This window comes from Callorhinus ursinus, unplaced genomic scaffold (assembly GCF_003265705.2).
Source record: "Callorhinus ursinus isolate GAN/ISIS: 27379988/994484 unplaced genomic scaffold, GSC_fseal_2.0 scaffold69, whole genome shotgun sequence".
In the NCBI taxonomy this organism is placed as follows: domain Eukaryota; kingdom Metazoa; phylum Chordata; class Mammalia; order Carnivora; family Otariidae; genus Callorhinus; species Callorhinus ursinus.
The window spans coordinates 4,566,686-4,582,771 of record NW_027397131.1 but is presented as its reverse complement, the minus strand read 5'-3'; the positions used below and the strand labels follow the sequence as shown (position 1 = coordinate 4,582,771).

At 39.0% G+C, this 16,086-nt stretch overlaps 1 pseudogene; it reads left to right on the top strand.

Annotated features, from left to right (window-relative positions):
• The first annotated feature begins 1,392 nt into the window (after nt 1-1,392).
• LOC112807377 (phosphatidylinositol-glycan biosynthesis class X protein pseudogene) lies at nt 1,393-6,875 on the top strand (annotated as a pseudogene).
• Nucleotides 6,876-16,086: the final 9,211 nt, after the last annotated feature.

The window sequence follows — 16,086 nt, the reverse complement described above, 5'->3', positions numbered from 1 at the left end:
TACAGAATTTCAGGCAGTAAAACAGAGTTAAGTAAATAAACTTGAGATATGGTTGGGAAAACAAGCTATTCTTTTTTAAATTTTTTATTTATTTTTTATTATTATGTTAATCACTATACATTACATCATTAGTTTTTGATGTAATGTTCCATGATTCATCGTTTGCGTATAACACCCAGTGCTCCATGCAGAATGTGCCCTCTTTAATACCCATCACCAGGCTAACCCATCCCCCCCCACCCCTCCCCTCTAGAACCGCCAGTTTTTTTCTCAGAGTCCATAGTCTCTCATGGTTCGTCTCCCCCTCCGATTTACTCCCCTTTATTCTTCACTTCCTGCTATGTTCTTCCTTTTTTTTTTTTTAACATATAATGTATTATTTGCTTCAGAGGTACACGTCTGTGATTCAACAGTCTTACACAATTCACAGCACTCACCATAGCACATACCCTCCCCAATGTCTATCACCCAACCACCCCATCCCTGCCACCCCCCACCACTCCAGCAACCCTCGGTTTGTTTCCTGAGATTAAGAATTCCTCATATCAGTGAGGTCATATGATACATGTCTTTCTCTGATTGACTTATTTTGCTCAGCATAATACCCTCCAGTTCCATCCACATTGTTGCAAGTGGCAAGATTTCATTCCTTTTGATGGCTGCATAATATTCCATTGTATATATATACCACATCTTCTTTATCCATTCATCTGTTGATGGACATCTTGGCTCTTTCCATAGTTTGGCTATTGTGGACATTGCTGCTATAAACATTGGGGTGCATGTACCCCTTCGGATCCCTACATTTGTATCTTTGTGGTAAATACCCAGTAGTGCAATTGCTGGATCGTATGGTAACTCTATTTTCAACTTTTTGAGGAACCTCTATCCTGTTTTCCAGAGTGGCTGCACCAGCTTGCACTCCCACCAACAGTGTAGGAGGGTTCCCCTTTCTCCGCATCCCCGCCAACATCTGTCATTTCCTGACTTGTTAATTTTAGCCATTCTGACCAGTGTGAGGTGGTATCTCATTGAGGTTTTGATTTGGATTTCCCTGATGCCGAGCGTTGAAAACAAGCTATACTTGTCTCAGTTTTTCCCTTTTATTTTGAACCCCTGATTCTATAAAATCTTTATTCCCCCCCTTCCTACACCTAGTGGTGCCCATGCTAAGAGCAGCTTCCTGGGTTGGGGCTGGGGTAGGGCAGTAATGTGTGTTTGGGTCATTTGTAAGTTGTGTGTTCATAAGGTGGGGACTGTCTGTCCTGCATTGTCATTCGGATCTCAGCTTTTAAGTAGGTTAGTTGTCTCTTCTCTAATGAGGAACTACTTATTCTCTTAACATTGTGGCAACATTCCGTTTGCTCATTTTCTGCTGTCCAAGTCATACCGATGAATATGCCTTTTGATCCTCAGGCAGTGTACACAGCAGAAGGAAAACTTGCAGATGGAAAGGAGGAACAGGTGGGAGTGACAAGAGCAGAAGAGAGCCTGACGAAAGCAGCCAAGGTCTGTTAAGACTGTTCATAGTTCTGTTTCAATAATGCAGAGTACACTCATGACGATGAGTATTACCCACCCCTCAATCAGGTTCTGTAGGAAAGAACAATGAATGATGGTCCTCTATTCTCAGAGTTCTTCGCAGCAGACTGTTAGAGGGGACTTGACATCCTCATTAGCTAGTATTTCTTGGGGTTAAGACATGGAGGATTTTTTTGAAAAGGCAAAAGTCCAAGTGTAGAGGCCACATCTTACTCATTTTTGTACATTTCTGCACTAGCTCCAGTGCCCAATAAATATTGAGTAAATGACATGGCCAACATTATCAGCTAAGAATAGTTCATATTCAGTATTTTTAGCCGATTAATTCTAGTCATTCATTTAATCATTCAGCACACATTCTTTAATGATGAAGATTATAAAAATAACTTATTGTGCATTTACCATAAGTTAGGCAATGAGCTAAGTGTTTTATGTCCATTATCTCAATACTCACAACTCTATGAGTTAGTTGCTGTTAGTATTACCATTTCATAGGTAAAGAAGCCTGAACTTAAAGAGGTTAAATTAGTTTCTCCATGCAAATGGCTGATAAATGGCAGAGGCAGTACTTGTCTCTAAGACATTCTGATGCTTAAAGTCTGTGCTTTAAACCCCAGTGCTATTGAGTATTAGGAGATAATCCTTCATGGGTATCTTGCATTTTTTTCATGTATTAAAGAAACTGGGATGTTTGTTCTGTAAAATTTTCCAGAGTCTGGATTTTTCTGATTGCATCCTTAAAGTATCATTTAATGTTTTCACCTTTCCTCTGTATTTTCTGTCAACTGGTAGTCAGATAATAGAAACTTGATCAAATTTCAGCTGAACTTTTTTGGGCAAACCTACTAAATAAGTGGTATTGTGTTCTTTCATATGCCAGAAGACCTGTAATGCGATGTCTCTCTTTTCTATAATATTAGCAGCGATTCATATTGCATATCTTGTTCAACTAGTTTTTTGAGGTTGCAGAATAGTGATTTTCTATTATATCAATTATATATGTATATAGTGTATGTGTGCGCATAAGAACCTCTTTGCTTATTAGCTAGAATACTTCTGTAAAGAGAAACTTTCCCTTATCCATTATTTGGTTACTTAGCAGTGTACTTTGTTTAGGGATGGCAGGAAGAACGTTGACTCTTTCCTTTTACTTGTATATTTTCAAAATAATGAGCTAATTCCCATGCATTTTCCTGGTTATCAATTAATTGTTTTTATTATGATTATGAACTCAAAGAGTTAAATATATTCAATGGTTTTTAATGTATTGCAGTTTTTCTGGTTGATGATAAAATCATCTCACATTTTAAACATCTGAACTTCTGCAAGTTGGGCCCTGAGTCATTTGGCACAACCCAAAATTAAAGAAGTTGGTAACTTCTTTATTATCTTGTATGACACGATGTCCCAGCTCATCTTTTAAAATTTCCTGCCCAAACTTGGAAATGTCAGTTCTCCAAAGAATCTTGTTTTTCCTAAGTGGAAAATAGTATCTGGAGATTCCCAGTTTTTATATTGGCAACTAATTAAAACAACAACAACAACAACATGTCTCTGGCCTGGATTCAGCCTGTGGCTAGTCTGTTGATGCCTGGCCAGATTTAAGTGATAGTAGTAAGAATTAAGAGAAGAAGATGGATCATAAATATATTTTTTCCAAGATTTTTTTTATTGTGGTAAAAATGCACATGACAAAATTTACCATCCTAACCATTTTCATTGTACAGTTCAGTGGCATTAAATACATTCATAATGTTGTACAACCATCACCACCATCCATCTCTATGACTCTTTCATCTTACAAAACTGAAACTCTGTACCCATTAAACAATAACCTCCTTTTTCCCCGACAACCACCATTCTTCATTCTTTCTCTATGATTTTGACTAATCTAGGTACGTCATAGAAGTGGAATGAATCAGTATTTGTCTTTTTGTGATTGTTTTATTTTACTTAGCATAATGTCCTCAAGGTTTATCCATGTTGTAGATATAGCAGAAAATTCTTCATTTTTAAGGCTGAATAATATTCCACTGTATGAATTATATCACATTTTGCTTATCTATTTGTCTTTCAGTGGGCACTTGGGTTGCTTCCACATTTTAGCTATTGTGAATTACACTGTTATGAACATGAGTGTACCAGTACATTTTTGAGATACTGCTTTCAATTCTTTTTGGTATGTATCTACAAGTGGAATTGCTGGGTCATATGGTAATTCTATTATTAATTTTTTGAGGCACCTCCATTCTGGTTTCCATAGCACCCATACCGTTTTTTATTCTCAAGAATGCAGAATGGTTTCAATTTCTCCACGTTCTCACCAACATTTGTTATTTTCTGTTTGTTTTTTTTTTTCTTGATAGTAGCCAAAACATAGTAATTGGTGTGTGGTGGTATCTTGTTGGAGTTTCTTTTTTTATTTTAACTCCAGTATACTTAACATACAGTGTTATATTAGTTTCATGTGTACAATATAATGATTCAACAAATCTACACATTACTCAGTGCTCATCCCAACACCTGCACTCTTTAATCCCCGGCACCTATTTAATCCATCCCCCCACCCACCTCCCCTCTGGTAACTGTCAGTTTGTTCTCTACAGTTAAGAGTCTGGGTTTTTGTTGTTGTTGTTGTTTAAAGAGAATTTTTTTTAAAGATTTTATTTATTTTATTTAGAGAAAGAGAGAGATAGCAAACGGGGAGGGACAGGAGAGGGAGAGAGAGAATCTCAAGCAGACTCTGTGCTCAGCATGGAGCCCAACTTGGGGCTTGATTTCACAAACCCAAGATCATGAACTGAGCCAAAATCAAGAGTCAGATGCTTAACCGGCTGAGCCATCCAGGCACCCCAGAGTCTATTTTTTGGTTTGTTGTTTTTCTTTGTTCATTTGTTTCTTAAATTCCACATATGAGTGAGATCATTTGGTATTTGTCTTTCTCTGACTGACTTGCAAATGACAAGATTTCATTCTTTTTATGGCTGTGTAATATTCCATCACACACACACACACACACACACACACACACACACACACACACACACCACTTCTTTTTTTAAGTAAAGTCTACCCCCAACATGTGGCTTGAACTCACGACTGTGAAATCAAGAGTTGCATGCCCTACCAACTGAGCCAGCCAGGTGCCCCATATCACATCTTCTTTATCCATTCATCTATCAGTGGACACTTGGCTCCTTCCATAATTTGGCTATTGTAAATAATGTTGCAATAAGCATATATCTTTTTGAATTAGTATTTTCATATTCTTTAGATAAGTATCCATTAGTAGAATTACTTGGTCATATGGTAGTTCAATTTTTAATTTTTTGAGGAAACTCCATACTGTTTTCCACAGTGGCTGCACCAGTTTGCATTCCCACCAATAGTGTAAGAGGGTTCCTTTCTTTCCACATTCTTGCCAATGCTTGTTATTTTTTGTGTTATTGATTTTAACCATTCTGACAGGTGGGAGGTAATATCTCATTGTGGTTTGTTTTGCATCTCCCTGATGATGAGTGATGTTGAGCATCTTTTCCTGTGTCTCTTGGCCAGCTGTATGTCTTTCTTGGAGAAATGTCTGCCCAAGTCTTCTCATTTTTAATAGGATTATTATTTTTGGGGAGGAGGTGTTGAGTTAGAGAAGTCCTTTATATGTTTTGATACTAACCTTTTATCAGATATGTCCTTTGCAAATATCTTCTCCCATTGCATAGGTTGCCTTTTGGTTTTGTTGATTGTTTCCTTTGCTGTGCAGAAGCTTTCTATTCTGTTGTAGTCCTAATAGTTTATTTTTGCTTTTGTTTCCCTTGCCTCAGGGGCTCTATCTAGAAAAAATTGCTAGCTGATGTCAGAGAAATTACAGCCTGTGCGCTCTTCGAGGATTTTTATGGTTTCAGGTCTCACATTTAGGCCTTTAACCCATTTTGAATTTATTTTTGTGTATGGTGTAAGTGGTCCAGTTTCATTCTTTTGCATGTTGCTGTCCAGTTTTCCCAACGCCATTTGTTGAAGAGACTGTTTTTTCCCATTGGATATTCTTTCCTGCTTTGTCAGAGATTAATTGACCATATAATTGTGGGTTTATTTCTGGATTGTCTATTCAGTTCTGTTGAACTCTGTGTCTCTTTTTGTGCCAGTACCATACTGTTTTGAACCCTACAGCTTTGTAATATAACTCGAAGTCTATAACTGTGATGTCTCCAGCTCTGCTTTTCTTTTTCAAGATTGCTTTGGTTATTTGGGGTCTTTTGTGGTTCCATACAAATATTAGGATTGTTTGTTCTAGTTCTGTGAAAAAAGGTGTTGGTATTTTGATTGGGACTGCTTTGAATGTGTAGAGTGCAAGGGGCTGGGAGGGAGGGAACAAAGATGCCAGGCCTGCTGCCTCCCGCAACACTGGAACTCGCAGGGGCCAGAGCTGGAGAGAGCCAGGGAATGGCAGGCCCTCAGGGGGGTGTCACTGAGTCTTCTGTGGTGGTCACTAATTCCGTGGCAGCACACTCTAGGAGTGGCCTGAGGTGTGCACAGGCTCCTTCATCCGTGTTTCTTCCCTGTCCTGGCTGCCAGGGTTACAGGCATCCAGGCAGTGGCCTGGCCACTCCTCTGGGACATGGCTGGGCTCACCGACACACCAGCCACAGTTTTCACTGCCACCCCCACCAATCCTGGTACAAGGGCCACTTGCTCTGAAATTATTTTGAGGCAAGAAATTTTTAAAAGATGGTTCCCATAGAGACCTTTTAATAAAAGTGAAATTTGGAGAAAATACTGAGGACTTCCAGGCCTGCTGACTCTTGATTAAACAGTACATCCTGACAGGACTTTTTGTGAATCCATATGAGCTGGCTTCATTTCAAGAGAGAAACGTAACAGAAGCAGTGATAGTTCCAGAAAATTTTAATATAGAAGTTCCCAATTATTTGTCCAAGGAATCTGAAGTTCTAATTTATGCCAGACAAGATTCACAGTGCCTTGATTCCAAGCTTTTTTGCCTGTGCACTATTGCTATTAATTGGCCACATAGTCAAGATGGAGAAACCTTTATTGTGGTCAAGAACCCTGATTTCTTGATGTATTATGACCAAGAGTTTCCAATTTTGAAATGCTGTGCTCACGCAGAAGTAGCAGCTCCTTGGGCTTTGAAGAATAAGGATATCTGCCAATGGAACAATATGAAATATGAATCCATATATAAGAATGTGACTCTACAGGTTCCAGTGAGATTGACTATACATACCTCTGTAGTATGTTCTATGACTCTGCTCATTACCCTCCTGTATCCTACTTTGATCCCTGTGGCCATTTGCAAATATGGCCATTTTCCCCTATAAGTTTTATGGAGTTAAAAGCTTTCTATGAACCTAAACAAGACTTATTTACTTCATTTCAGTTAGGAAAATGAGTACTTTATGTATTAGAGACAAATTACTCTCATTTTGTAAATAAAAACACTTTAATTTCAGTTAAAAACTGAGAAAATCACTATAAATAAGAATAAAATAATTTAGATGAAAAAATGTGTAGATTGCTTTGGGTAATATAGACATTTTAACAATATATTTTTTTCCAATCCATGGGCATGGAATGTTTTTCCATTTCTTTGTGTAGTATTCAATTTCTTTCATCAGTGTTTTATAGTTTTCAGAGTACAGGTCTTTTACCTTTTTAGTGAGGTTTATTCCTATGTACCTTATTTTTTTGTTGCAATTGTAAATGGGATTTTTTTCTTAATTTCTCTTTCTGTTGCTTCATTATTGGTGTATAGAAATGCAACAGATTTCTATATGTTGATTTTGTGTCCTGTGACTTTACAGAATTCGTTTATCAGTTCTAGGATTGTTTTGGTGGTGTCTTTCAGATTTTCTATATATAGTTTCGTGCATCTGCAAAGAGTGAAGGTTTTACTTCTTTCTTACTGATTTGGATGCCTTTTATTTCTTTTTGTTGTCTTATTGCTGTGGCTAAGACTTCCAGTTAAATAAAATGTTGAATAAAAGTGGTAAGAATAGTGGGATGCCTGGGTGGCTCAGTCGGTTAAGCATCTGACTTTGGCTCAAGTCATGATCCCAGGGTCCTGGGATCGAGTCCCGCATCGGGCTCCCCACTCATTGGGGAGCCTGCTTCTCCCTCTCCCTCTGCTTGTGTGTGCACGTGCTCGCACTCTCTTTCTCTCTCTGTCAAATAAATAAATAAAATCTTAAAAAAAAAAAGTGGTGAGAATGGATATCCTTGTCTTGTTCCTGACCTTAGGGGAAAGGTTTTTCCCCATTGAGGATGATGGTAGCTATGAATTTTTCACTAATGGCCTTTATTATGTTGAGGTATGTTCCCTCTAAATCCACTTTGTTAAGGGTTTTTATCATGAATGGATGTTATACTTTGTCAAATGCTTTTTTATGTCTATTGAAATAATCAAATGATTCTTATCCTTTCTTTGATTGATGTGATGTATCACATTGATTGATTACAAATATTGAAACACCCTTGCAACCCAGGAATAAATTCCATTTGATTGTGGTGAATCATTTTTTTAATGTATTGTTAGATTCGGTTTGCTAGTATTTTGTTGAGGACTTTTGCATCTATGTTCATCAGAGATATTGGTCTGTAGTTCTCTCTTTTTGTGGTGTCTTTACCTGGTTTTGGTATCTGGGTAATGCTGGCCTCATAGAATGAATTTGGAAGTTTCCCTTCCTTTTCTGTTTTTGGAATAGTTTGAGAGGAATAGGTATTAACTCTTCTTTAAATGTTTGCTAGAATTTGCCTGTGAAGGCATCTGGCCCTGGACTTTTTTTTGTTAGGAATGTTTTGATTACTGATTCAATTTATTTGCTGGTAATCAGTCTATTCAAAATTTCTATTTCTTCCTGTTTCAGTTTGGTAGGTTATATGTTTCTAGAAATTTATCCATTTCTTCTAGGTTGTCCAGCTTGTTGGCATATGGTTTTACATAATACTTTCTTATAATTGTTTGTATTTCTGTGGTATTTGTTATTATTTCTTCACTCTCATTTGTGGTTTTATTTATTTGAGTCTTTCCCCTTTTTCCTTGATAAGTCTGGCTTGAGGCTTATCAATTTTATTGATTTTTTTTTTTCCCCCAAAGAACCAGCTCCTGGTTTCATTGCTCATCTGTTCTATTGTTTTTTTGTTTCTATATCATTAATTTCTGCTCTAATCCTTATTTTTCCTTCCTTCTGCTGGTTTTAGGTTTTGTTTGCTGTTCTTTTCTAGCTCTTTTAGTTGTAAGGTTAGGTTGTTTGAGATTTTTCTTGCTTCTTGAGGTAGGCCTGTATTGCTATAAACTTCCCTCTTAGAGCCACCTTTGCTGCATCCCAAAGGTTTTGAACTGTTGTGTTTTCATTTTCATTTGTTTCCATGTAATTTTTGATTTATTCTTTGATTTCCTGGTTGACCCATTCATTGTTCAGTTGTATGTTACTTAACCACCATGTATTTGTGGTCTTTCCAGATTTTTTCTAGCGGTTGACTTCTAGTTTCATGGCATCGTGGTCAGAAAAGATGCATGGTATGACTTCAATCTTTTTGAATTTATTGAGGCCTGTTTTGTGGCCTAATATGTGATCTGTTCTGGAGACTGTTCCATGCGCACTTGAAAAGAATGTGTGTTCTGCTGTTTTAGAATGGGAAGTTCTGAATATCTGTTAAATTAATCTGTTCCAGTGTGTCAGTCAAAGCCATCGTTTTCTTGTTGATTTTCTGTTTAGATGATTTTTCCATTGATGTAAGTGGGGTGTTAAAGTTCCCTACTATCTTTGTAACATTATTGATTAGTTCCCTTATGTTTGTTATTAACTGTTTTATGTATCTGGGTGCTCCCATGTTAGGTGCATAAATATTTACAATTGTTATATTTTCTTGTTGGATTGTCCCTTTTATCATATAGTGTCCTTCCTTGTCTCTTGTTTTAGTCTTTGTTTTAAAGTCTATTTTGTCTGACATAAGCATTGCTACTCTGGTTTCTTTTGACATCCACTCACTTTCAATCTGCAGGTGTGTTTAGGTCTAAAATGAATCTCTTTTAGGCAGCTTATAGATGGGTCTTTTTTTTTTTTTTTTAATCTGTTCTGTCACCTGTGTCTTTTGATTGGAGTCTTCTGTTCATTTACAATCAAAGTCATTATTGATATATTTATTGTGATTTTATTGCCTGTTTTGTGGTTGTTTCTGAAGATTTTCTCTGATCCTTTTTTGTCTTCTCTTTTTCACGGTTTGCTGGTTTACTTTAGTGCCATATTTGGATTTCTTTCTCTTTATTCTTTGCATATTTATTAGTGGCTTTTTAAATTTGTAGTTACCATTAAAAAACATCTTCTGGGGGCGCCTGGGTGGCTCAGTTGGTTAAGCGACTGCCTTCGGCTCAGGTCATGATCCTGGAGTCCTGGGATCGAGTCCCGCATCAAGCTCCCTGCTCAGCAGGGAGTCTGCTTCTCCCTCTGACCCTCCCCCCTCTCATGTGCTCTCTCTCTCTCTCATTCTCTCTCTCAAATAAATAAATAAAATCTTTAAAAAAAACATCTTCTGCATTTAACAGTCTATATTAAGTTGACGGTCATTTAATTTTGAATCTGTTCTTTGCTTCTTTCATCCCATTTTAGGTATATGTTGTTATATTTTATATCCTTTTATTTTGTAAATTCCTTGACTGATTTTTTACAGAAATATTAATTTTCACTGCTTTTGTGTTTACTATTTTCATACTGTCTTTTTTGCCCTGTCCTTTCCACTCAGAGTTCCTTTTAATATTTCTTGCAGGGTTGGTTTAGTGGTCATGAACTCCTTTACTTTTTGTTTGTCTGGGAAACTCTTTATCTCTCCTTCTATTCTGAATGACAGCCTTGCTGGATAGTGTATTCTTGACTACAGATTTTTTTCCCATTCAGCACTTGAATATATTATGCCTATCCTTTTTGGCTTAGAAAATTTCTTTTTATTTATTTGTTGTTTTTATTTTTACTTATTTTTTGCTCAGAAAGTTTCTTTTTTTAAAAGATTTTATTTCTTTATTTCGGCGGGTGGGGGGAGAGCATGAGCTGGGGCAGGGGGGCAAGGAGACATAGGGAGAGGAAGAAGAAGACTCCTGCTGAGCAGGGAGCCCGATGCATGGCTTGATCCCAGGACCCTGAGATGATGACCTTGTTCAAAAGTTTCTGCTGAAAAGTCCACTGATAGCCTTATGTAGTTTTCTTTGTATGTAACTGTCTTCTTTTGTTTTGTTGCTTTTAATATTTTTTCCTTTATCACTATATTTTGCCATTTTAATTACAGTATGTTTTGGTGTGGATCTGCCCACAGAGCTCTCTGTGCCTCCTGCATCTGTATATCTATTTCCTTCCCCAGATTAGGGAAGTTTTCAACTTTTATTTCTTCAAATAAATTCTCTGCACCTTTTCTCTCTCTTCTTCTGGGACTCCTACAATATGAATATTATTATGTTTAATGAAATCACTGAGTGCCCTATGTCTATTCTCATTTTGCATAATTCTTTTTTCTCTCTTTTGATCAGCTTGCTTACTTCCCATGACTCTGTCTGCTAGGTCATTAATTCGTTCCTCTGCTTCTTCCAGCCTGCTCTTCTTTCCATCAAGTGTATTTCTGCTTTTGTTTATCAAGCTCTTTATCTCTGCTATGTTATTCTTTATCTCTGTGTTAATGGTATCACTGATGTCCTCCACTCTTTTCTCAAGTCCATTGAGTATCCTATGATCCTTGCTTTAAATTCTCCATCTGGCATGTTACTTATATCTGTTTTGCTTAGATCTCCAGCCATGGCCTTGTCCGCCTCTTTCATTTAGGACATATTACCCTGTCTTCTCATTTTTTCCTAAGTTTCTGTGACTATTTCTCTGTGTTAGGAAAGTCAGCTATGTCTCCTATCCTTGAGGGTAATGGTTTTATAAAGAAAAGGTCCTATAGTGCCCTGTTCTCCAGGGCCTGGTGCTTCTAGGAGTGGCTCCAGTGTGTGCTACATACATTCTGCTGTTGTGCCCTGGCTACTTTATCCTTCAGGCCAGTTGTCTGCAGGGGCTTTGTTTGCTTGTTGTGGGCAATGTTTGGTGGCACATTTTAACTAGATGTGCTCTGGTCTGCTTGAGAAATGAGACCCACTACTGCTGCCACCAGAACTGAGGCCTCACAAAACTCTCTGGTCAGGAGATGGTCATTGACACAGGTTTGGGCAGGTCTTCTGGGGGAGGGGCCAGAATCACTGGAAATGGGGCAAGTGTGACTGGGAAGGGTGGTTCCACTGGAGCATGGGGCAGGAGGAGGGGAGGAGCGGGGCTTGGTGTAAGCAAGTTAGGTAGCAAGTTCCCACAGGTGGCTCTGTGTTTATGCTGAGGAGAGGAGGAGGGAAATGGTGCTGGCCAGTTCCTTTGTTCCCTGAGAGGTCTTTTTGTGAACTCTGCCTCTCTGGGACACGCTCCAAGATGAGCAACTAACCTCCCCACTGTGTGCCACAGGCACTCTTCAGATCACTGTGTCTGTGCTGTGTGTACACAGGCTGTTTGCCCTGTTTTCTCCAAGAGCAGCCCCAATGTCCTCCAAGCTCTCCCAGAGCCAAGCACACTGACCTGTAACACTCCAGGCTTTAAGCCCTGCTGGTTGCAAGAAATTAAGGTCCTTTTGTTTTCCAAGCTGATTGCCATGTGGAATCATTTTCCCCTGTGTTCCTCTGTGTGCTAATTTGTCTCTCACCCTTCTCTGTGAGCATAGTTCCCTCCCCACTGCAGCAGCCAAGATCCGTTTCTCTCCCAAACTGCATCTCTGCAACTTCCTACCTTCTTTGATGTGGCCTCTTCTCTACTTTTAGTTGTGGAGTTTGTTTTGCCAGTCTTCTGGTCGATTGCTGGGGTATTTAGGATATATACCTAGTTATCTAGCTGTATTCATGGGACGAGGTGAGCCTAGGTTCCTCCTACTCTGCTGCCATCTTCCAACCTCTGTCACTTTTGAAGGACAGTTTTGCTGGATATAGGATATCAGCCCACTGCTTTCTGGCCTCCCAAGTTTATGATGAGAAATCTGCTTCTAATCTTATGGAAGATTCCTTGTATGTGAGGAGTTGCTTCTATTGCTGCTTTCAAGATTCTCTCCTTGTCTTTTTAAAGTTTAATTATAATACATCTCATTGTGAGTCTCTGATTTCACCTTACTTGGAGTTCATTAAGCATCTTGGATATTTATAGTCATGTCTTTCATCAAATTTGAGCTGTTTTCAGCTGCTGTATTTTTCAAATATTTTCTCTTCTCTTCTGGCACTCCCACAATGCATATGGTGTCCAAAAGGTCTCTTAAGCTCTGTTTGCTTTTCTTTAAACTTTTTTTCTTTCTGTTTCTCAGACTCCATTATTTTCATTACTCTATCTTCATGTTCACTGATGTTTTTCTTCTGCCTGCTGAATCTGCCTTTGAATCCTTCTAATGATTTTTCATTTCAGTTATCTTACTTTCAGCTCCAGAATTTCTTTTTCATTTCTTCTTAGGTTTTCTCTTTGTTGTTATTTCCATTTTGTTCATCATTTTCCTTGCTTTTTCTGTGTCTTCCTTTAGTTGTTTGAGCATCTTTATGATGGTGGTTTTAAAAATCTTTCTCTGGTAGATCCGCCATCAGGTCTTTTTCAGGGAAAGCTCCTGTTGATTTTTATTTTTCCTTTGGATGGGCCATACTCCCTGTTGTTTTGTTTATTTTTTTAATTATGCTTTGTGATTCTTTTGTTGTTGTTGTTGAAAGCTGGACGTTTGAATCTAAGAATGTGTTAACTTGGGAAACCAGATTCTCTCTCTTCCTTAGGGCTTACTGTTTTTGTTGTGCTGACTGTGATAGGCAGTCTCTGTGCCAAGGATCAGCCTGAGGTGTAAGCTTAAGGTCTTCTCAGGTCTTTTCTGAGCCTGTGACTTTTGCTGGGTGTGCACATTTTCTAATTTTTCCCATCTACACAGTTGCTTTTGAATGTCTTCATCTTTAACGTCTGCCTCCCAAAAGAAGGGAAGGAATGCAGCAGGTGGAAGTGTTCCAGCCTTTCAATTCCCTGGCAGTTATGTCAGCTGGAAGGGGAGGTACAACGATGGTGCTTGTTTGCCTCTTTGCTCCTCTGTGATCAGAAGCAGCAATCAGTGATCAGAGCATAGATCCCGGATATGTGGAGAACAGGATTGTTTGTTTGTTTTTAAGATTTTATTTATTTACTTGAGAGAGAGCATATGAGTGGGGGTAGGGGCAGAGGGAAAATGAGAGAATCCCAAGCAGACTCCGTGCTGACTGCAGAGCCTGATGCAGGGCTTCATCTCAAGACCCTCAGATCATGACCTGAGCTGAAACCAAGAGTCAATGCTTAACTGACTAAGCCATCCAGACACCCCAAGAACAGGGTTTTTTAGGCCCACCTTGAGTCCTCCAAGCTGTGTGCAAGCTGCTCTAAGAGCATGTCCACAGCTGTCTGCCATGGGGGTCGAGGGGATGGGTACTCTGCTAACAGCTGATATGGACCAAAATTAACCACAATGTACAGAATTTCATGCCTTCCATAGACTCCAGAGTTCCAAAATTGTTAGACAAGTTCTGCCAGTGCAATTGTTGTCAGGTGGGAAGACAGATTCCTACTCTGCTATCTTCCTAGAATCTTCTAATTAAGATATTTTGCACATAGAAATGTGAGAAGGAAAGAACATCTGATGTTTCAATTGAGAAGATTGTAACTTTTTTAAAGCTATCATAACTTGAAATCTTATGATGTCTACTTATTACATTGCATTATTTAATGTAATCCTCGCAATAGTGCTGAAAGAGAGGTATTATTCCTTTTTCTAGATGAAGAAATTGGGCACAGAGGAGGGGTGTGTGTGTGTGTGTGTGTGTGTGACTTCTGGGGAGGTCTTTCTCTTCTTGCCCACACTACTTAAGATATTGGTTTGACCACCTTACAGGGTCAAAATAACAGGGGCTCAGTCAGAATTAAAGTTTATTTCTCTCAGTGATGTGATGGTAGACAGATGGTCCTGGGTTTATAGGAAGATTTATTCCTTGAGCACATCCGGGGACCTGGGTTCCTTCTGTTTTGTTGTTCCCCATTCCCTGTGTTTTATCCTCATCCACATATTTGAAACTGGCTTACCAGCACCCATGGAAGGGGAAAAAGGGAGTGGAGTCCTGATGACTCACATTTTTTTTTAAGATTTTATTTATTCATTTAACACAGAAAGAGAGAGAGAGAGAGAGCACAATCAGGGGGAGCAGCAGAGGGAGAGGGAGAAGCAGGCTCCCCGCAGAGCAGGGAGCCCGAGGTGGGGCTCAATCCCAGGACCCTGGGATCATGACCTGAGCCAAAGGCAGATGCTTCACCAGCTGAGCCACCCAGGCGCCCCTGATGACTTACTTTTATGAAGTTGCATGCATTACTCCTGCTTACATCCTATTGGCCACTACTTCGGTCAGTCCTATGGTCAAGACTAGGTGGAAGGGATGCCGTGCTATATCATTTCTAGCTGGCAGGGGGATTATATTACAGAAATGTAGAAAGAGTGAATGGGTTTTGGAGAGATATTTAGCAATATCTTCTATTCTTCCAGTTCACACCTCTCCCCTCTCAGAAACATGCCCTTGCATTCTCTGTACTTAAGGGAGAAAAGTCAGTCTTTGTTGTACAAAAAGAGAGAGTCACATGAGACTTTGCAGGGAGGCAATGTTAACAGTAGTGGGGTGGATCTGATGGTGCACATCCTTGGAACAGTATGTAAGTCCTAGGAACACACCTGGAGGCAGGGGAGGCAGGTAGGCTGGAGAGGTGCTGACAGCAAGATTTGGCTGCTTCACAGAGAACTGCCAAGAACAAGTCCTTTGTCTGAGCCCTGGTTTATCTAACACAAAGCCTAAAACCATTGTGCCAAAAACATTTTGTTTTCTCTCTAAGATTATAAATGCTTCTAGTCAGTGTAAATGTCCTTATTATGCAGGGATGAGTACATTTTTTACAAATGACATTGTGCTTCGGGAGACAAGTTCTACTCTGATGTTTGCCAAGGTAAATAGTTCATTTATTAGAAATAAAGATCTAATATATCTCATCCTTAGCTGAATTTAAGTGATGTAAGCTGAAATTCCTTTGTTCTTGACAGGACACTGATATGTATTTTCATCTCCTTTTTTGTGCTATTGATATTTTGAGTGTGCGCGATCTTCAAACTTGTTTGTTCTTGCCAGTGGAGTTTGAAGCAATTAAGCACATTACTGTATTAATCTTTCACCAGTGGGGAGAACAAGAAATCTAAACATTTTTATTTCTTGGGAGCTTTATTTCTAAAGCCCTTATTTTCCGTCTGGAAGAATGGTTTTTGATGACCTCTAAGTCAAAAAGAACCAAAGTACGAAGTTTTGTCCAGGATTTAAGTGCTGCTGAAGCTGTTATAGGCTTGTGAACAGATATTGGGAAAGAGTACTGACAGGTCTGGGTTTGATTCTATCTTGGCTGCTTTTGTTAACTGTGTGAATTTGGGTTAGCCACTTGACCTCTTTGAGGCTCATGG